The sequence below is a fragment of the Manis javanica genome, chromosome 4 (genome assembly GCF_040802235.1).
Source record: "Manis javanica isolate MJ-LG chromosome 4, MJ_LKY, whole genome shotgun sequence".
Lineage (NCBI taxonomy): Eukaryota > Metazoa > Chordata > Mammalia > Pholidota > Manidae > Manis > Manis javanica.
Genome location: NC_133159.1, coordinates 154,264,787 through 154,288,413, shown reverse-complemented (window position 1 = coordinate 154,288,413; position 23,627 = coordinate 154,264,787).

Sequence of the window (23,627 nt, the reverse complement as noted above, 5' to 3'; positions counted from 1 at the left end):
GAAAAGACTTAATGTTTACCAGTTTAATAAAGGATACAAGTTAACATCCAGATGAAGAGAGACACAGGGCAAGGTCCCAAATAGAGGAGCTGCTATCCTCATGGAGCTCGGGGCCTGGCTCGGTGGCATGTGGAGGTGCTCTGGGTCTCCAAGCTTAGCAGCTCTCTGTCCAACAGAGAAATAGGATCCAACTGAGCAGAGCAGACAAAGAGCAAGATGGGTTTTGTGAGGGCTTCACTGCATAGTCATGATTGACTAAGTTATTGGCCATTGGCTGATTTAGTTTCCAAAAGTAAGTCTCTCATTAACATGACAAGACACCCATTTAACTTTTAAGACTCTGCAGTGTTTTCAGGAATTGTGGATCAAGACCAGATATACCTGGGAAATAAATATTTGGTCATCTGAATGACCAAATGTGTATTTCTTATGACCCATTATATCGCAGTATGTTAATACTGCATGTTTGCACCTTGTATTGTGAAGGTACAGGGCTGAGCACTGTAACTGACCATTCTAAGCAAACTGTATAGTTTGACACAGTTTGATAGGCTTCCCCAGAGGGATACTGCATAGGAGAAAAATAGGTATCTCCGCTATATTCCACCCTTTGGCTCTAAAAATATAGACATCCTCTTCCCCTTCATGTAATTTCAAAAATGTTTCCACTTAATGTGCAATTAACCCAAATAGTGATATTCAGTTTTATTTAATTCCATGTTCACTATGTCTGGATCCAGGGCAAACTTCTTCTTGGTCAGATCCAAATGCAGATCATCATATTCTCCGACATACAGCTAAATCATAAATTTAACTCCCTTTTTGCACAATTAAGTCATGATAAATACAATGCAAACTCTTACGTGGGAAACAGAAGAAGTGTAACAGTCACACAGTTGAGTGTTAGTCTCCTCAGGCCATTGTAAGTTCCTTGGCCTGTTTGTCACTCTAAGATCCCATGTCTTGGATCTTAGATCATGGAAGCTAGAAAGAGCTTCCATGTTTCTTGTTGGCCAGTAGCATAACTGAGAGGTGGTATATGAGATTACTTTTCAGGCAGCTTCCCTACTTTCTGATGTCATGGTTACATAATTTGGAAATTATCCTGGGCAGTGAACAGTCCTGGGATTTCTCTCACAACAGCAGTCACTCAAAACTCTAGTAACATGGGAACCCTATGAGATAGTAACAAACAGTAAAATCCTTGGTCTTTTTTTTATCTGGACCTGTGTTAAGAATATCTATCTCTGTGGCCAACAGACACATGAAAGGATGCTCTACATGACTAATCATCAGGGAAATGCAAATTAAAACCACAATGAGATATCACCTCACACCAGTAAGGATGGCCAGCATCGAAAAGACTAAGAACAACAAATGCTGGTGAGGATGTGGAGAAAGGGGAACCCTCCTACACTGCTGGTGGGAATGTAAGCTAGTTCAACCATTGTGAAAAGCAATATGGAGGTTCCTCAAAAAACTTAAAGTAGAAATACCATTTGACCCAGGAATCCCACTCCTTGGAATTTACCCAAAGAAAACAACTTCTCAGATTCAAAAAGATGTATGCACCCCTATGTTTATCACAGCACTATTCACAATAGCCAAGATATGGAAGCAACCTAAGTGTCCATCAGTAGATGAATGGATAAAGAAGATGTGGTACATATACGCAATGGAATACTATTCAGCCATAAGAAAGAAACAAATCCTACCATTTTCAACAACATAGATGGAGCTGGAGGACATTATGTTCAGTGAAATAAGCCAGGCAGGGAAAGACAAATGCCAGATGATTTCCCTCATTTGTGGAGTATAATAGTGAAGCAAAACTGAAGGAATAAAATAGCAGCAGACTCAGAGACTCCAAGAATGAGCTAGTGGTTACCAAAGGGGAGGGCTGTGGGAGGGCAGGTAGGGAGGGAGGGAGAAGGAGACTGAGGGGTATTATGTTTAGTACACATGGTGTGGGGGGTCACGGGGAGAACAGTGTAGCACAGAGAAGGCAAACAGTGAATCTGTGGTATCTTGCTGCACTGATGGACAGTGACTGCATTGGGGTATGGGTGGGAACTTGATAATATGGGTAAATGTAGTAACCACATTGTTTTTTCATGTGAAACCTTCATAAGAGTATATATCAATCATACCTTAAAAAATTTTTTTAAAAAGAAAGAATATCTATCTCTAATAATAGATCTTGGTCTTCAGTCCAGCCTTCCTCCTAGCCTTCAGCTGAAGCCCTTTCATGTTAGCCTCTGTCTTCAGGAAAATCAAACAATAGACTGGAATGGAATAGCAAATGGACTCTGACATCCAACTGAGTTTGCTACCCAACGAATGGCATTTAAGATAGAGCAGATTTATGCTTAGCTCTTCTGGTGTGTGAGATAATTGAGGAAGCTATGGTTCATTAGTTTTCTAACTTTGTATCATTTTTCCTTGGTCTCAACTGTATATCTCACTGTGTTTTGTCCTGCTTTGCTTTTATCAACTTACAGTAGACTACAGTAGAAGAAAGTAGACTGTTTCACAAAGTACTGGCTTTTCTGAACATCCGTAGTCTTGGCTTGCTGACCTGAGCCAAAATGGCCTTTAATACGCAAATCACAGTGTCTTCACACACTACTTTTTAGATGGGACAATTTTGGCAGAAGTTGTTCTCTGTTCTGGAACTTTGCAAGATCTAAGAAGTGACCGATATGCTACCAGTATTTCTCCACTCCTTATCTTGAAATTACAATCTTGGTAAGTACATGTATGAGGGTTCTCTATGTTTAAAAATGAGAAACCCAAATCAAACATGCTTCAGGATATGAGGTATCATTGGGGCTCAATAAGTGTCATTGGAGCATTTATTAATTTGCCATCATCCCTATATTTCTCCATTTGAATTTCTCCTGTATGTTGGCCTGTTGCTCCCCTGCTACAGGTGGAGGTCCTCCATGTGTCTGGGGAAGATGGCAGCTTTGGTGTAATGATTTCATATATGTGTAATTTAACAACTGAAGGAAAATTACTATTCTTTGTCCCTACATTGATAGATCACTATCAATCAGCTGCTTGACTGGATTGGGCTGTATTGTTACTTCTTGGACAAGTCACTTTAATTTAGGAGATAGGACACTAATATTGATCAGGTCTGATTCACTCTGCTTTTACAGAAATCACTGTTTTCACCACACCCTTTTTCCTTTGGGGAGAGGGGATAGGGCTAAATTATATTTTCAAGTTTCCCTGCTGTTGGGTGTTGACAAAGGACGGAGTTTCGGTCAATGGAATTTGGAATGGAATCAAAGTCCCTCGCTCTTAAGCGTCATCCACATAAACCTACTAAACAGTTCTCTCCCTCTCTTTCCTCATCTACCCTCTGAAGAGAGGGAATCTTGAGAATTAGAAGGAAGACTTAATTCCTGAATAATAACCCAGAAGGCCACTCACTAGACAGGAGTGTCTGCACTTAACTGTATGTGAATCTGGTTCAGGAGTCTGCACTGTGGCTATCAATGTTTGTGTTAATATGATTTTTATGTCATGTAACTGTCGGTCAACCCCTTCCAACTCACGAATTTGGAGACAGGTGGCTTTCTATATGACAAAATGCTAGGCAGCTTATTAAAAGAAAGTATATGTACTACTAGCAATGTTTTGTGTGTTTGTAAATAAATGTATATATTACGACAGTCTACATAGACAGAGCATAGGTGTGTGCCTATGTTGTGGGTGTAGACATATAGGTGTGTCTCCCACATCCCTCTTCAAGGAGGAACTTGTTGCCTAGTCATGGGAAGTACAGTCAGCAGGCAGTGTCCAGCTGTCAGTTCCTTCAGGGTTTCACTCTGCTGCAGAGAACTGCCCCACACGAGATCATGCCCTTCTAGAAGCAGCCCAGATGCAGTAACTGAGCAAGGTCGGGGATACGGAGTCCTAGTCATTTGGGGACATTATTATACTCCAGAACTCCTTGCCAACTGACAGCAGATTTGTGGGGTTTGAATCACAGTCCTCTTTCCTCTACTTGATCCTACTTCCCCTCCTTTTCCTTCTCAGCTGTTGATTTCCTCATAAACATCTCAAGCCTCAGACTCCACGACCTGCTTCTGGAGAATTCAGGCTGCAGCAGTGCATGTGTGGATGTGTTTTCATGTTTCTAGAGAGACAGGTAGAGTCTGTGTCTGTATGTAGATTCTAGAACAAGTTCATCTAGATAAACTCTTGCCTCCCCTGTTTACTAAATGAAGATAATAAACCCTTATCTCAAAAGGCTGTACTGAGGTTAAAATGGTTTAATCTGTAAAAATGCAGAACAGTGGCCAGTACAAAGTGTCCAACAAATGTTGGTGATTTACAGTATTATCTGTCTATGTGTATGGGTGCCTGTTAAGAAAGATTTCAGAAATATATGTCTCTTGATTTATGCAGAGTACTTCCTAGAATATAGTAATTATTGCTAAAAGCTGCCTGTTTTCCATGCTTAAAACAGATTACTAACAGAACTGCCTCATTTTCATATACAATAGACTCCCTATAATTATTTTCCACTAATATAACCATAACAACTCCAAACACAGTACTTAGCTTTAACAAGCTACTCTTTATTGATGCAGTCTTTGCTGAAAATGATTTCTACAAAAGCCCTTAGAAAGCTGTGTTTAAAAAGGAAATTCCGCATGTTCACGCCAGATTCTCTTCCATCGTGTAAGGCAGCAACTTCCATTATGAACCCGACATCCTTGAACCTGGGTTCGTTGTAACAGATGGATACTGATTGAGAGTTTCCTTTTACCTTCTTTTTGGTTTCATTCTCTGGTTTGGAGGGTTTCCTTGTTATCCTTGAAATACCCACAATGAAGGTCTAGCAAAATGAGGGTCTGACTTACAAAGGTCTTTTCTATTTTATTATGTTCTTTCTTCAGCCCAAGTCAGGGACACTTTCCTGGCATTCTCAGTGACTTGTGCACTGGGAGCCAGTTTTCACCTTTCGAAGAGTCTCATTCACACTGGCCGATACCTGATTCCTGTGTCTCCCTAGAGGGGGAGCAGGGTTCGCTTTTGTCTGCCGGTGGCCGTGCACTCGTAGAGCGGGGTTTCTGCCATAGGGCTAGCTGAAAGTTAAGACATGAAGTATTGAATGGGATGGGCTTGGGGAGGGAAGGAAAGGGAGAACAGTGCATCTGTCAATATGCTTCTCTGTCCTCAACTTTCAAAGCCCAAGGAGGACTTCTGTAAGGTGCATGGCTATAAGAGTCACGTGGTTTAAGAGCTCTCAGAAGGGAGTGGACATAGGGTCAGGAAAGGAATTGCATTTTAGATTTTCTGTCTAAATACTCTTCATTTTGTTAAATACTCTTCATATGCACCTGGAAACTGTTACCAGGACAGCCCCTCATCCAAGCCACTGTAACTGGCCTCAAAACTACAAAACAGGAAACTAGATTCTGTATTTCCCTAGAACAGTATGCTGTGAAAGAGCAAACCTCAAATTCTACATCTGTTCCTCTTGACTAACATAGAGGTCTAATAAATTATTTTGACTGATTACTCATGAAATATCCTGTTTTGTAGGGGACTAACCACTCTTTTCAAAAACTTTAGGATTTAAAAAATATAATGTTCTAAATTACACTATGGTTCTTTGGTGGTCTCATTCTTTCATATAGGATCAATGATCTGGTTTGCTGGTTGTAATGTATTTATATATGTATTTACATATATGTGTGTGCATGTGTATATATATGTATATATATTAGTAGTTCTGTGTGATACTTGAGATCAGAGTTCACATCTTACTCATCTGCATATTTCTAGAATTAGCATAGAAAGCATTGTTTTGAATAAAATTGAATCAGAGCATTAAAATTGCCTTGACTGAGGTTATATCATTAAAGTTACCTATATGAAAGTTGGTCTTTCTGATAAGCTAATTAGAAGGTAACTTTTGAGGATTCACTTGAATATTGGAACTACTCTTATATTCCATGGTATATGTTACACAAATATAAAAACAACAACAAAAAATCATTTGAAAGGAAGGAAAAGGATCTTCATTGTTACTATACACTATTATTAATAGAAATAAGTAGCAGTAGAATTCAGTAGTCTTTCTAGTATATTAAGAGACAGGAAGCAGATGTAGTCACATTTTTAATAGTTTAAGTTTTACGAGATGTCTCATACTAGTAAAACTGTGAATAAAATACATTTAAAATGCCAGTAAAGGTGATTGCAGAAAATGTTAAAGTATGCATATAGCTTCTACTAAGTAATTCATCTCATGTAGTAAGTCCCCAGATAATTTAGCATTTCAACTGTATACACTGCAAATTGACTTGAATGATTGTTTAGCCTATTTAATTGACTAAGATCCCACGTGTGTAGATATTGTATTTCCAGAAAACTAGGCTGCTCTGGGCTGTATACGTGGACAGTTTGGGCCAATTAAATTATTCAAATGTTAAATTTGTTTTGCTGTGGGATAAATTACCATAATTAATTCAAAGAGTTTTGAAAAAAAATTCTGTCACCCTTTGCTAAGTTTTTTTCTTTCTATGAAACCGATCAAAATGGATCACCACAAAATGTTCATCAAATCTGGGAAAACACTTACTTTTTAGCAGTTGTGTAACAATTTCTCATAAGTTCATATATAATGCTCTCATGTAGAGTTTTTACATGCGGTAAACTGACCCCAAATCCATGAATTCTAAACTGCACGTCTAACCTCCTAGAATTCCGAGGATGGCAATGCCCTTAACCCTTTTTGGATTTCAGAAAGCAGTGTGCGTATTTCTTAATTTTTTTCAACCTATAAATATTATTAGGTGCCAGACACTTCCAAGTCACAGGGCTGGTGTTAACAAGAGCTATAAAAATGAATCAGATACACATATTTTTCTCTAAAAGGCAAAGATCAAAGGAGACAGACATTAAAAAAAATACCTTCTGTAGACTAAGTGTGATGTTCTGTGTTGTCCCATACGCTGCTTGCCCATTTGATTCTCACAACACTATGATGAAGTATCATTTTTCTCATTTGACAAATGGGCAAACTGAATAATTCACTCATGCAAGTTTGTACATTTGGAAGGCATGGAGCCAGGAGCTAACTCCTGAAGTTCTTTTTTTCCCCTTCTGTACTATACTCTGTTGCCTATTGCTAAATAGGAGAGATGAAGTACATGTAATACAAAACAGAAAATGTTAACTGCCAGAAGAGGAGTACTGATAAAGTAATATGAGAGTTTTACCATTTTATATTTCACACTATAATCTTTGGAGGTCAGGAAAGGGACTTGACTTATAGCTTAGGAATTAACATTAATTTTAGCCCCTACTGGTTCAAACTGGAGGTGAGTTCCTTAGAATGCTGTGCTATTTTTAGAGTGAAAAACAGTAGAAGACACCAGATAATCATGATATCAATTCTGAGATTACATATCCATGTGAATACTGGGCATTTCTTAATCCTTCTAAAAATGATTCATTTTTAAAAATTAGCATTCTACTTGCTTCCATGTGAACAGATCTTTCAAAAGTCGTTTCCCAGCCATTACAGCCCATGAAGTATTGACGCTAGCTGGCCTCCTTTTTGCAGGATGATGTCAACCATAATTACAATGGCAGGTCACAACCTCTCCCATATCCCTATAGCTTTAGGGGTTATAAACCCATAAAGAAGCACCACATTTCCATTTTTATGTTACAAACCAATCTTTTTACTGTGAAAGTCTCCAAGAAAGCCATAGGTAATCAACCTTTTTCTTTACTGTCAGTCAGCAATTGGACTTGTATAAGAGTTTGAAGAGAGTATTCATATCCACAGTGGTAACTGTTCCAAACATGTCTCTACATTTCATTTTCTACCTGTTCCCTAAACACAGAACATTTATTCACTGACCGTGTACAATCTGTGGGTACTGGATATCCAAGCACTAAGAGTTCTAGAGAGAGGGGTAAGGAAAGACAAGAGAGGGAGAGGAGGGCTCCAGGTTCTGCTGTCTCAGGGAAGAAAGGATCATGTTGATCAAATCTAAGAAGAGGTTTATCTCTGGCTCAGTGAGGACCCAGGGCACCCTAGCATCACTAGCGTTGAAAAGTAGCAGACAGCTTTGAAGGCCTCTGGGAGGCTGTACCCTGTGAGGTGAGTGATCTAGGAGAACAGCAGGTTCAGTGGTTTAGGTGATGTCAGGGGAGAGAGGTAAAGATGTTGAAACCTCGTAGGAAACTGGAAACTGGCAGCAACAAGCAAATCCACACTGTTTGGGAACATTAATAAGTATCCCTTGGGAATTCCCAGAGAATTAGGGAGTGGCAGGGGATTTGTCACGGCTTAGAGTCCTGTGCGAGCAGCAAGAGTATAGCACCTGTGTTATGAGGAGCTTATTTGCATACTAATGATGACCTGAGACAATGATCTATCTCATTTTGTGATTGTGAATTTGTTTTCTTGTTCAGCACGGTGTTACCCACTCTGTTGCAAACATACAAGGGCAGGGAACTTGTCTCAGATGCTGATTTGCTGGCACAGAGTAGATGCTTCTTAAATATTTTTTAGGAATCATGGTGATAGTGCCCGATATTTGGAACATTCTCTGTCAGATGTTGCAGGTGATGGTATTGCAATGATAATAACTACCCTTCAGTGAACACGGACTGTGTGGCAGAAAATCTGTGTTTTTAGCTTTTGTGAATGTTAACTAATTCAGTCCTCATACCTAGCTTGGGAAGGAGGTACTTTGGTTTTGAATTTTGTTTTTGATGTCAATTTGTCAGTGACTTTGGAAAAGTCACCTACTTTTTCTGTGCTTTAATGTCACCATACAATAAAAACAAAAACAGGGGGATGATATGTATGTCCTATAGTGATGAGTACATGCTAAGGACTGCGTCCTTCAATGAGCAGATACCAAGGACAATGTTCATTTCTACCCTTCTTTCCCTTCCCTTGTGTTACCCAGGTCTTAGAGGATATGTTCTTGTATTGGTCTCTTTCTATATATAAAGGACCATCCAAGTGTCCTCAATTTAATTAATTAATATGTTTATTTTTGAAGTTGGTCTTTTAAACAAAGGAGCTTTTCAGTGTTTGGTCAGAATGATTCTGCATCACTCTTGCTCCAGATTGCTTTAGGTGTGATTCCTCATTTTCCATCTCCATGCAGCCCAGTATGTCGGAGGCATCAAAGGTTCCTGCAGAGAGTCATCCATCATTTGGACACCTTTTATGAGTGTACTGCTCCTGATGGTGATTACAGGAAAGGCTGCTTAAAAATGATAACTGCCAGAGGCATTTGATGTTCCTAGCATGGAATGATTGAAATATATCCAAGTTTGGGCAACAGAAAAAATAAATAAAAATTGGAGAACAAGATGAAAGGGTAAAAAAATACAAAGGCAATTCAAAAAGCAGGTCCTGATGGAGAAAAAAATGAAATAATGATTTCAGGAAGATATATACCTAATTATACCCTATCCCAAAAGTGGAGACACATGGATTGTAGCTCTTGAATGATGCCAAATTAGCCATGTGCCGGTAAATCCTTAAGTTTGCAGTCTTAATATTTTGTCCAGATGACATAAAGCTCCTGGGATCTGGCTAATTCCAAATACAAGTTGTCATCACAAAATGAAATCAGTGCCTTCTTGAAGGAGTTACTATTGCTAAAAGAAATGTGATGTTTTCTCTGAACTCCACTATCATATCGGAAATGTACTCTGCTGTTAAAAAGTGTGGTGAGAAAAAGGGATTAAAGATGGCAGCGTGAGAGGAGAGACAGAGGCTTCCGCCTAAAACTGGATGCAATTAGAAAATTTAATTGGGGCAACTAATCCTGAGAAAGCAACAGGAAAGAGGATGCGTCAGACTGCACACACCTGGAGAAAAGAGAAGACCTCAATGAAAGGGGTAACGTACCAGAGCTGTGGCTCCGCAGGACCCGGGCCCCTCCCCCACCCCAGCTCACCAGTGGGAGGAAGACAGATGGAGCAGGGAGCGAGTGGAAGGCCTGGGACTGCTGAATACCTAGCTCCGGAGATCTGCTCTGCTAACACAAACCTACATTTCATGGTGCTTTCATGATACTCACATGACTATTGGGTTGGAAAGTTAATACAGGCAGAGTTCCTGGGGAGACTGGGATTCCGGTTGCTTGTGGAAAGCAGGGATCCATATCTGGCTGCTCTGGGACAAAAACTTATACCTGTGTGACTGGCCCACTGGCTCAGGCAGTGGAGAAAGGCACAGCAGCTGAGAGGCAGGGAACAGCTCTTTCCTACCCCCAGGCACCAGTACTGCTCCCCTGCGACCCCCAACATTGCTTCAGGGGCTCAGCAGCCCCAGAATAGAGCTTCTGGACACTAGAGGGCGCCATATACAAACATGAAATGCCAAAGGAACCTTATCCAGAGTAAAACTGTTAATATAATTCCTGAGAAAGATTTAAATGATATGGACCTCGTGACTCTTCCTGAAAGGGAGTTCAAAATAAAAATAATCAACATCCTAATGGAGGTATGGAAAGACATCCAAGAACTCAGGAATGAATTCAAGTCAGAGATCCAATTGTTAAAGAACACGATGGAAGGTATTAAAAGCAGGTTGGATACGGTGGAGGAGACAATAAATGAAATAGAAAGTAGACAACAGGAATACAAAGAAGCTGAGGCACAGAGAGAAAAAAGGATCTCTAAAAATGAAAGAATATTAAGAGAACTGTGTGACCAATCCAAGCAGAACAATATTCGCATTATAGGGATACCAGAAGAAAAAGAGAGAGAAAGGGATAGAAAGTGTCTTTGAGAAGGTAGTTGCTGAAAACTTCCCCAATCTAGGGAAGGACATAGTCTGTCAGGCCATGGAGATCCACAGATCCCCCAACACAAGGGACCCAAGGAAGACAACGGCAAGACACATAGTAATTAAAATGGGAAAGATCAAGGATAAGGACAGACTGTTAAAAGCAGCCAGAGGCAGAAATAAGATCACATACAAAGGAAAGCCCATCAGACTAACATCAGACTTCTCAGTAGAAACCTTACAGGCCAGAAGGGAGTGGCATGAAGTATTAAATGCCATGAAGCAGAAGGGCCTGGAACCAAGATTACTTTATCCAGCAAGATTATCATTTAAATTTGAAGGAGGGATTAAACAATTTCCAGATAAGCAGAAGCTGAGAGAGTTTACCTCCCACAAACCATCTCTGCAGTCTATTTTGGAGGGACTGCTATAGATGGAAGTGTTCCTAGGGTTGGATAGCTGTCACCAGAGGTAGTAAAATCATGGTAGGGAGGGTGGAGCAGCTGATTGTGAGGCAAATGTAAAATTGAATTGACTTTCCCCAAAGTCAATCAAGGGATAGACAAAAAGTACAGAATTTGATACCTAATATATAAAGAAGAAAGGAGGAAGAAAAAGGAAGAGAAATAGAAAAGAACCTTTAGATTGTGTTTGTAACAGTATACTAAGTGAGTTAAGTTAGACTCATAGACAGTAAGGAAAGTAATCTGGAACCTTTGGTAACCACGAATCTAAAGCCTGAAATGGCAATAAGTACATACCTATCGATAATCACCATAAATGTAAATGGACTGAAGGCACCAATCAAAAGACATAGAGTCACTGAATGGATAAAAAAACAAGATGCATCTATATGCTGCTTACAAGAGACTCACTTCAAACCCAAAGACATGCACAGACTAAAAGTCAAGGGATGGAAAAAGATATTTCATGCAAACAATAGGGAGAAAAAAGCAGGAGTTGCAGTACCAGTATCAGACAAAATAGACTTCAAAACAAAGAAAGTAACAAGAGATAAAGAAGGACATTACATAATAATAAAGGGCTCAGTCCAACAAGAGGATATAACCATTCTAAATATATATGCATCCAACACAGGAGCACCAGCATATGTGAAACAAATACTAACAGAACTAAAGGGGGAAATAGACTGCAATGCATTCCTTTTAGGAGACTTCAACACACCATTCACTCCAAAGGACAGATCCACCAGACAGAAAATAAGTAAGGACACAGAGGCACTGAACAACACACTAGAACAGATGGACCTAATAGACATCTATAGAAATCTACACCCAAAAGCAACAGGATACACATTCTTCTCAAGTGCACATGAAACATTCTCCAGAATAGACCACATACTAGGCCACAAAAAGAGCCTCAGTAAATTCCAAAAGATTGAAATCCTACCAACCAATTTTTTCAGACCACAAAGGTATAAAACTAGAAATAAATTGTACCAAGAAAGCAAAAAGTCTCACAAACACATGGAGGCTTAACAACACACTTCTAAATAGTCAATGGATCAACAACCAAATTAAAACAGAGATCCAGCAATATATGTAAATAAATGACAACAACAACACAAAGCCCCAACTTCTGTGGGACACAGCAGAAGCAGTCTTAAGAGGAGAGTGTATAGCAATCCAGGCATATTTAAAGAAGGAAGAACAATCCCAAATGAATAGTCTAATGTCACAATTATTGAAATTGGAAAAAGAAGAACAAATGAGGCCTAAAGTCAGCAGAAGGAGGGACATAATAAACATCAGATAAGAAATAAATAAAATTGAGAAGAATAAAACAATAGAAAAAAATCAATGAAACCAAGAACTGGTTCTTCGACAGAATAAACAAAATAGATAAGCCTCTAGCCTGACTTACTAAGAGAAAGAGAATCAACACACATCAACAGAATCAGAAATGAGAAAGGAAAAATCACGACGGACCCCACAGAAATACAAAGAATTATTAGAGACTACTATGAAAACCTATATGCTAACAAGCTTGAAAACCTAGGAGAAATGGACAACTTTTTAGAAAAATACAACTTTCCAAGACTGACCCAGAAAGAAACAGAAAATCTAAACAGGCCAATTACCAGCAAAGAAATTGAAGTGGTAATCAAAAAACTACCCAAGAAAAAAACACCCGGGCCAGATGGATTTACCTTGGAATTTTATCAGACATACAGAGAAGACATAATACCCATTCTCCTTAAAGTTTTCCAAAAAATAGAAGAGGAGGGAATACTCCCAAACTCATTCTATGAAGCCAACACCACCCTAATACCAAAACCAGGTAAAGACCCCACCAAAAAAGAAAATTACAGACCAATATCCCTGATGAACATAGATGCAAAAATAATCAATAAAATATTAGCAAACAGAATTCAAAAATATATCAAAAGGATCATACACCATGACCAAGTGGGATTCATCCCAGGGATGCAAGGATGGTACAACATTCAAAAATCCATCAACATCATCCACCACATAAACAAAAAGAAAGACAAAAATCACATGATCATCTTCATAGATGCTGAAAAATCATTCGACAAAATTCAACATCCATTCATAATAAAACTCTCAGCAAAATGGGTATAGAGGGCAAGTACCTCAACATAATAAAGGCCATATACGATTAACCCACAGCCAACATCATACTTAACAGCGAGAAGGTGAAAGCTTTTCTTCTGAGATCAGGAACAAGACAGGGATGCCCACTCTCCCCACTGTTATTTAACATAGTACTGGAGGTCCTAGCCATGGCAATCAGACAAAACAAAGAAATACAAGGAATCCAGATTCGTAAAGAAGAAGTTAAACTGTCACTATTTGCAGATGACATGATATTGAACATAAAAAGTCCTAAAGACTCCACTACAAAATTACTAGAATTGATATCAGAATACAGTAAAGTTGCAGGATACATAATTAACACACAGAAATCTGTGGCTTTCCTATATACTCACAATGAGCCAATAGAAAGAGAAATCAGGAAAACAATTACATTCACAATTGCATCAAAAAGAATAAAATACCTAGGAATAAACCTAGCCAAAGAAGTGAAAGACCTATACCCTGAAAACTACAAGACACTCTTAAGAAAAATTAAAGTGGACACTAACAAATGGAAACTCATCCCATGCTCTTGGCTAGGAATAGTTAATATCATCAAAATGGCCATCCTGCCCAAAGCAATATACAGATTTGATGCAATCCCTATCAAATTACCAACAACATTCTTCATCGAACTGGAACAAATAGTTCAAACATTCATATGGAAACACCAAAGACCCCAAATAGCCAAAGCAATCCTGAGAAAGAAGAATAAAGTAGGGGGGATCTCACTCCCCAACTTCAAGCTCTACTACAAAGCCATAGTAATCAAGAGAATTTGGTTCTGGCACAAGAACAGAGCCACAGACCAGTGGAACAGATTAGAGACTCCAGAAATTAACCCAAACATATATGGTCAATTAATATTTGATAAAGGAGCCATGGACATACAATGGTAAAATGACAGTCTCTTCAACAGATGGTGCTGGCAAAACTGGACAGCTACATGTAAGAGAATGAAACTGGATCACTGTCTAACCCCGTACACAAAAGCAAATTCAAAATGGATCAAAGACCTGAATGTAAGTCATGAAACCATAAAACTCTTAGAAAAAAACATAGGCAAAAATCTCTTGGACATAAACATGAGTGACTTCTTCAAGAGTATATCTCCCGGGCAAGTAAAACAAAAGCAAAAATGAACAAGTGGGACTACATCAAGCTGAAAAGCTTCTGTACAGCAAAGGACACCATCAATAGAACAAAAAGGTACCCTACAGTATGGGAGAATATATTCTTAAATGACAGATCTGATAAACACTTGACATCCAAAATATATAAAGAGTTCATGCACCTCAACAAGCAAAAAATAATAATCCAATTAAAAAATGGGCAGAGGAGCTGAACAGACAGTTCTCCAAAGAAGAAATTCAGATGGCCAACAGACATATGAAAAGATGCTCCACATCACTAGTTATCAGAGAAATGCAAATTAAAACCACAATTAGATATCACCTCACACCAGTAAGGATGGCTACCATCCAAAAGACAAACAACAACAAATGTTTGCGAGGTTGTGGAGAAAGGGGAGCCCTACTACACTGCTGGTGGGAATGTAAATTAGTTCAACCATTGTGGAAAGGAATATGGAGGTTCCTCAAAATGCTCAAAATAGACTTACCATTTGACTCAGGAATTCCACTTCTAGGAATTTACCCTAAGGATGTAGCACTCCAGTTTGAAAAAGACAGATGCACCCCTATGTTTATTGCAGCACTATTTACAATAGCCAAGAAATGGAAGCAACCTAAGTGTCCATCAGTAGATGAATGGATAAAGAAGATGTGGTACATATACCCAATGGAATATTATTCAGCCATAAGAAGAAAACAAATCCTACCATTTGCAACAACATGGATGGAGCTAGAGGGTATTATGCTCAGTGTAATAAGCCAGCGAAGAAAGAGAAATACCAAATTGTTTCACTTATCTGTGGAGTATAAGAACAAAAGAAAGACTGAAGGAACAAAACAGCAGCAGAATCGCAGAACCCAAGAATGGACTAACAGTTACCAAAGGGAAAGAGACTGGGGAGAATGGGAGGGTAGGGAGGGATAAGTGGGGGAAGAAAAAGGGGGTATTATGATTAGCATGTATAATGTGGCGGGTGGGGGAAAGGGGAGGGCTTTGCAACACAGAGAAGACAAGTAGTGATTCTACAACATCTTACTATGCTGATGGACAGTGACTGTAATGAGGTTTGTGGGGGGGACTTGGGGTAGGGGAGAGAGCCTAGTAAACATAATGTTCTTCATGTAATTGTAGATTAATGATAACAAAATAAAAAAAAAATTTATATTAAAAAAAGTGTGGTGAATATGGCTCAGTTGCATTCAGTTGTAATAACTAACATTAACTGAGCACTTAGGATGTGCCACGTACCTTAGCTACATCTTCCCCTGTAATCAGAACTGTAGTCAGTACTTTCGGGGGCATTAATCAACTATCACATTGCTCTGCCTAACTTCAGAAGCAATTGAGATATAGTACACAGGACTAGGGCAGATGGAAAACAAACTAACATTTTTATCACTGATACAGTTTATTGAATAGTGTAGCTTTAAATTTGCAGACAAAAAGGATAGTCATTGCTTCACTTCAGTGTAAAAAACCCTCTCTCAGTTACTGGATGAGCTAGACTACCTGGGGACTCTCCCAAAAAGAGCAATGTCCTCCCATTATGTTTACAGCACACTAGAATGTATGTCACCTGGTGAAAAGAGAAGTCTGAAGAGAAGAAGGAACTGAACAGGGCAGGCTTATTTATTTCTTCAAATTTTCTAATCACATCAAACTCTCCCCTGTGAAGAAGAATGAGTGATGAGACAGAGAGGGTTTCTCTAGTGATTTCTTTCCTACCATTGAAAGTAAAGATCAAATTTCTTTGCCTCAATGGAAATATGTAAAGGGAGGATCCCCATCCTCAACTGGCTCATTATTATACAATTAAAGAGAAAAAAAGCTTAAGATGTAACATGACTTCCTTTGTTTCATAAAACTAATGTCAGAAACGGGCTCCTACTTAGTTTTTCAGCATCCAAGGCTTTAAATGTGACTTCCTGCAGGTATTAATCATTTAGTATTTCATATTTAGGGAACACAGGAATTTTTGAGTTTATATAATCTATAATGTGCAAATAATATTTAGATGATAAGAACTAGTAGTAAATTCTATATAAAAAAAGTAATAGACCTACACAAGTGTTTATTTTCAATTTAATTTTTGTTTTCAAACAGAGTAAGTTCTTCAGGCAGACTAAGTGGAGAATGGTTGGTAAGCCACAGAAGCACAAATAATCATGCTATGCTCAAAGAATCACAGAGAATTCCATGAGGATGGGTCCAAGGGATGCTTGCCTGTAGGATTATGGCAGAGGCTTTTGACTGAGGAAGCTGGCAGAAGCTCAAACTAGGATGAACTTTGCAGGATGTGCCAAGAATTTTGGAATTTCTCGTGAAGTTCTCAGGAGTCCCCAAAGATTTGAAGGAGTGTCACTTTGCATGATTTACAGTTTAGAAATATCACTTTGGCAGAAGTGTGGACATAGCATCATGGCAGAATGCGACTGGGGATAAGGAAACCATTCTGGGCATTATTAGATATCCAAAGAAAGGAAACTGCTGAGGTCCTGTTTCAGGGAAGTAGAAGTAGTTACATAAATAAATGGGTAGGTTCAAATGCTGTATACAAGGAATATTCAGTTATACTTGGTGAACAATTCAATATTGGGGAGCAGGGGACGGGGCCAGCTGTTTCTAGTAACTGAGGTGATGATGGTGACTATTCCTTGAAGAGGGGGAAACAGACAATTCAAAGTGGAGGATGACCAAGTGTTCTGTCTGATCCTACTGAGTCTGATGCCCAATGAGTCTCCAAGTGGACGTGTCTGGTTGCAAATTGCACATAGAATCCTGACCTCAGAAGACAAAACTGGGGCTAAGTAATACATATGCAGGTCACTGGGTTATTGAGGTAAAGTGCAGGTAGATGGGATCAATCAGAACAATTATTTAAAAGGAGAGGAGAAAATGATCAAATATGATTTATCTGTGGATATTAGCATTTAAGTGGTAGGAGAAGGAAGAGGAGAATATAATTGAGGAATTAGGCACAGGAGGTGAAGTTTGGGGAGGACCTGACTATCATGGTGGGGGTGCTAGAAAGAAATACAGAGATGGAGTGCACCAGGCTCTTCCAAGAAGCTGAGCTTTAGGATGAAACGTAGTGATAAAGAAATAGCTGCTAAAATAGGAGGAAGGATGAGTCAGATATAAATATTTTTGTGTGTGTGGTTTAGAAATTAAGAGATTTTCTTTTCTGTTGACTTTTATTTTATCTGCAAAGAAACCCAGGTCCTGTGTTAAAAATAAGAAGGATGGTTGTGGAATTAGAACCCTGAGGAAGGCAGAAAAATCAGTGTAAAGAATGGCAGAGGCACATGCAGAAAAGTTATGGGGCAGCATTAAGACAAGAAAGTTTAACGTGATTGCCACTGACAAAAAAAGGAAATCATAAATTCAAGTGGGGTTTGCATGATATAAAGCACCAAAAATATTGGGTGCATTTTTATATCATAGAGAACATTTATCACACTTTTCAGAAGTTACCTTTTCTATTACTCTTTCATTAGACCACAAGCTAACTTGAGAGCAAGGGTTAGGTATTTCATTTTTGTGTCCTTCCCTAAGCACAGACATTTCGCACTTAGTAGATGCTATGGTAATGACTTTTGGTTGCCTATATAATAGTCTTTTTCCATAGGTAATATGTAAGTACATAGGCATTCCAATAATACTTTATTTACAAAAACAAGTGGGACTTGGTTTGGCTTTAGAGCTGAAGTTCAGTGACTCTTGATAGAGTCTGACATATGACATGCTACTGGCCAGTGGTGTATAGGCTGAAAGAGATCTGAAGGTCTGCTAAAGAAAGATAATTTTCTTGATTAAAAAAGATAACTCCCAAATGCCCTTTTATCTCCTTCATGCTTTGGTCACTGATGTGTGAAAACATGGGGCCAGGAATAGGTCACCATTTGTGACTGTGAGGTGGTAAGTCTGAGGATAAAAGCTAATGTTTTGAAAACAATGGAAAGGAAGCATTAAAAGATCCCAGATCCTTGATGGTATCATTGTGTCACTGAATTAACTCTGGAATTGCCAAAATCAGATTTCATTTTAGACAAGATCATTAAATGTCTTAATTCAATAAGTGACTGCTTATGACCTGTTGAGGTACTTGTAGCCAAAACATTCTAACCAACCAGAAGCTTGATATGTGTTCCAGGAATACATGATTGAAACATTAAGATTATAAAATCTAAAGAGGAATTAGATATGGGACATTTTAGTCAAAGAAAACAATAGGCCAAAATTTCAGAACTTCGGGCAATAACTCAATAGCATGATTATGAAAATTTGAAACAAAGAGCAAAGAAACTATAAAAGCAGCAGGGGTCACTGAGAGCTTAAGGTGAGCATGGTGATGGTAAATGGGGTAGGCGGGTGACGGGAGAATGACTTTTTAGACCAAATGTGACATTGAAGTAGCTAGTTAGGGCATGTTCATAGCCAGGATTGTATAGTGTGTAGATAATGGGAAACTTGGATGAGAACAAAACTTATTTTTTATTTTTGAAACATGTCTTACATTTCAGGAAAGTTCAGAAGCAGTAAATCATAAAATGGAACTGATTATCTGAGGAGAAGCAAATACTCTGGATCAGATTTTACAGGTTAAAACTTTGTAAACTGATGCTAGAGAGGGCAAAAGAGAAAACATATGATTTCCTTTTTTTATCACGTGAAAAAGGGTCACGTGGTATTGAGTGTCTCTTTCAATAAAGCAGGCTCTCTAAGGATCCTTGTGAGAGAAAAATAAGAGCTTAGTAAGGATCCTTCGGCTTCAAGCAAAGTTAGGAAGAAATAACCTGAGAGGAGATTTGCAAAGCAAAAAATACAGAACTGTTTACGAACACTGTGGGCCTAGAAACCTGAAGAATTCTTATAATAAAGTAGAATTTGATCCATAATTACAAACTACTCAGTGACTAGCTTCAGAGAAAGTTCCATCTTTTTCTTTCTTTTAATGAAGATCCATTAAAATACATTATTCACATGTTCAACTTCAAAGATCAGATCCATTACAATGACTAATAAAAACATAATATACCATAAAGATATATATATATATATATATTTTGTGTAAGTGCAATAAAGATTAAAAGCTGGCAAATGAACTATAATGAATTTATATTCAACAACTTTAGCTGTGTAGCAAATCCAAGAGCTTAGTGGCTTCAAACAACAATTTCTGTAGAAAAAGATATCGACAATAGGTCGATAATTAGGGTTGAGCTTAGTTTTTTATTACTTTAGGTTTGTCTAGTTGAGCTTGGTTTTTCCTTTCTTTTGGTCTGTCTGGTTGATCTTGGTTGGCCTTGTTCATGCATCTGAAATCAGCTGGTGATCCACACGGTTGGTTTATACTGTCCCTGACCAGGGCAGTTGGGATAGCTGGGACGTTTCTCTGTGTAGCCTCTCCAACTCCAATAGTTCACCCTGACTCGGATTATTTGTTGGACACTGAATACCAAGATCAGCAAGAGTAGGAACTTCAAAGCTTCTAGAGGTCCAGGCTCAAAGCAAATACAGCAGCAGTTATCATACATTCTAATGGTCAAATTGTGCCACAAGGCTGGCTCACATTTAACTGCTAGGGCAACTGATTCCGCCTCTTCCTGGGAAAAGCTATAAAATATCATGACCAATTTTGCTATCAGGCAGAGAATCACCTAAGTTAAGATTATTAGTTATCTTTTAGAATTTCAACTACTATGGGTTTTACTCCATGTAATGTTTATTTTGAAAAGGAAAGAGCTTATCAAGCCTGTAGACGATTAAAGATGTCAGAATATACTGCATTCACCTACTTCTCTTACCTGTTCTTTGGGCTAATACGTTATCCTTATTTTTTAAGGTGTTTCAAATTAGGCTATTACTTGTAGCAAATAATAAAATAAAATCCTAACTGAGACATAGGGACACACCTTTTATTTAGGAGTTGATTAATTCAAAAGTCAAATTCAAATATATACTGATCTTCAGGATGGTTCAGTCACTTTGTGTTAATGGGAATAAAAAGATAAATAGGGGTAAAGGCTCATGAGAAATGGCCCCATTCGAAGAACTCTCATGCAAGGAAGGGGGAAAGACAATTAATAGAAACTGTTTTCCTGTGCCTGAGACAGGGCGCATCCACGGGGAGACAAAGAACTGCTTTCACTTCATAGAAGAAATGAAACCTGAGATGACCATGAGATAATGAGATGTTTTCTAGGAAGTCAAGGAGGAAGGGAATAGGGAAATAAGAAACCAATAAGGGGAGCATTTTAGACAAAGGGAAACCATATTTAAAGGTAAAAATATATTCAGTGAATTCATTCTTTTCAGAGAACCACCAGTTTGTCCACTCTGAGCAATTAACCCAGGGAGTGGGTGGTGAAGTGGAAGGTGATTCAACAGGAAATGTCCAGAGAAATATGGGGAAGTGGAAGGAAATTACTATTGACTTATGATTTATAAGTAACAAGTCCCAGCATCCTACTCAATAATTCCCCAGAGTACTTGTTTCCCTTTCTTTTTTTTTTGTTTGATCGCAGGCATCAGCTATCTGATCTCTCCAGGTATTGTACTTTCAATGTAATAGTCCTTCTAGGTGAGAATCATTCACTAGAAATCAGAATGCCACAATCAACATTTCAGATGTTTTTAATTAAGTTTTGGTGACTTAAAATCATACTAACATATTTTTAGCACATGTTTGTATATGATATAGTATACGTATTTGTACATGATATAGTGAGGTTTGTTTAAAAAGAATCCATAGGTATGTATGATGTCCTGATGTAATAATTATTAATTATGGGATTATTTAATTGATTTAACTGTACTTAACAGTGTTAGATTCAGTCACCTGTTTTTCTCATTAGTTCCCTGATGGACTGACTTCAATTTATTTCTTTTGCTTTGATTTTTCTCAAACTAGTGGGTAGACACAACTCTTCTTCTCTGAAAGCAAATGCTTTTAATGACATTATAAAATTATTAATGACCTTACTAGTGATTCCCTTTAATTAAAATTTTAGAGGTTGGGAAAACTCAGAAGTTTTCCTTTACATTGTATTGGTTAATAATTGGTATAATGAAAATAGTCTTTTTTTCAACTGTCAGCCATCCTTTAACACATTTAGCTGTAATTGCAAAATAAGTAGGAATCTTCACTGACTGACACAAAAGAATATGTTAGTGTAGTATATTTGAAATGGAGAGCTGTTCATCAGGTTAAGTTGAAGAAAGAAGACATTTACGGGATAACTGTATATTTATTTTAAATTACTTATGAGATTTCTTTTAAATGCATAACCTTGAAGAATATGAAAAATGGCACAAAGAACTGAGCTTGCAAAATCAATGAATATTGGCTCATGGCCCAAACAGCTGTACTTACTTGAGCATTGCTTATCTATATTTTGTCTGCATTTATAAATAAAATTATGAGACACAGAAAATAAGGTTTGTATATTAATATATGGTGAATTTCCTTATGAGGAAGGTAAACCAGGAAAAAAGTTCCCATTGATAAGATTTTTAAGAAATTAAATATGCTACATTTTCTCTAGATTCCAGATTATTGGTAATGAATACTGAATTACATAAAGTGTTTTTTATTTGCTGTTGACAAAATATCTAATGTGTATCAAATAAGTAATAAATGATGCATACAGATATTCAAATATCATAAGTATAAATTGAAAAAGGACATGAGTAATGATAATTTCTATAAGCCATTTAATTATAAAGCAGAAGGCATCTGTACACATATTAAAATAAATACAAGCCGAAGTGCTTTAAGGTGAACCAGATGACAGTTCTCCTTGTGGGGACTGGAGACAGCTTTTTGCTTGTATAATGATGGAAAGATGTCTCATCTTTGAACCAAACAAGAGACTTAGATTCAGTAATTGACACCCGCAGCTGTATAATCTCTTTGGTCTGAATCAAAATCTCTGGCCAATCACTTAAACAGAATTCTTAGGTTTGCCATGTAGTTAGCGTTCGTGAAGCCTGCTTTGTGGAGGGTGGGGAGGTAAATGTCTGCAGGCGGAGAGTGGAGAAAGAGACCGAGCCCTGCCACCACTGCTGTGGCTCGAACAAGAGGACATGGGTTCAGTTCAAATCGGGGGGTTGGCTGAATCCGGGTTATTATTTAATTTTAGTTTTTCATCCCCAGACAAAGAAATAAGCTACTTCTATTTTGCCAGGTCTCAGAATTTCTGACTTCAGCCCCACCCTAGTCAGAGCACAACTGAAAGATTCAACAGACTAAACTGTTTCGTAACATTCTTTTGGATTAAATTTCTAAGTATATTAGTGACAAGAAGGAGGAGGGTGGGTAGGAAGGGAGGAGGACTATTTCAGCCGTCCCTCTGCTGCCCTCCTACCGTTCTGGCTTTCAATCCAGACCAGGTTTTCCTCAAAACTCTTCTCTTTGCTTTGGGAAACTTTACTTAGTCACCTACTCCAAGCCCACCTCTGCTTCTAGAGCACTTGGTGTGTATCTTTAATTCTTGCACAATGACATTGAATCTTATTTTGCTGTTTATTTCCCCTGATATGATGAGCTTCTGGAGGCGGAGATAGCGTTTTGGTTGTGACTGTGTACATCACGTCTCACCGTGCTTGGCATTGGCAGGTGTTAGGGACCCGTGTAGAACGACCTGGCAGTCTGAGTAAATGCGACAAGGCACGGCGTTAGCAGGGTTCCCTCTCATTCCATTGAGGAGGTGTTCCCTCTCACTCCTGCAGCATCTTCAAGCTTCTCTCCCATTTGGATGTTGGGAATTGTTGCAAAGATCTATACCTGGAAATATTCATTCCCCAAAATAAAAAGGAAGTGCAAACTACAGTCTAACCTCTGGAGCCCCTTCTTTCTCTCCAGGAAGCTGAAGGACTGCTAGAAGGCTTCCATCCATCTCTCAGGTCCTCACTCCTGGACATCCATTGCCAACTGTGACCCCAAGGAGCCACTGATCACATCTATAATTTGTTGATAGGAAGTTCAAAGTCTAAGGAAGTGCATTGGCCTGGGAGTCAGGAGCATCTGGATTGTGCTGTACGCTCTTGCATATATCACCTCATGTGATTCTCAC